The sequence below is a fragment of the Nicrophorus vespilloides genome, unplaced genomic scaffold, assembly GCF_001412225.1.
Source record: "Nicrophorus vespilloides isolate i.1.1-1 unplaced genomic scaffold, Nicve_v1.0, whole genome shotgun sequence".
NCBI classification, from domain to species: Eukaryota; Metazoa; Arthropoda; class Insecta; order Coleoptera; family Silphidae; genus Nicrophorus; species Nicrophorus vespilloides.
The window spans coordinates 637313-637683 of record NW_017100086.1 but is presented as its reverse complement, the minus strand read 5'-3'; positions in this window follow the sequence as shown (position 1 = coordinate 637683).

Sequence of the window (371 nt, the reverse complement as noted above, 5' to 3'; positions counted from 1 at the left end):
CCTGTAATGGCTAACAGAAAGTGATCTGAAGCATATTGGAGAGGTGCAGTATTTTCAGTACAATATCTGTATTTTTGGATGTACATCCCGGAATTGGACAAGTGTATCTCCTTTCTGAATAGTTATATGTGTTTACTGTTGTGCAATACATTTTAAATATACTTACTGGAGTTTACTTGTAGTTCAGTTTATTTAAATCCTAAATGAAATTCTAAATAGCCTAAAACAAATTAGTGAAATTTATCCCACCTTATAGTCCTCGCAAATGTTCCTTCAGTCTGGATCAGACTGGAAAGCTAAAATAAATTAAATATATCCAATGGCACTTACAAAACAACCTTGGGTATAAAGAGCTAAAGGTAAAGGATTTT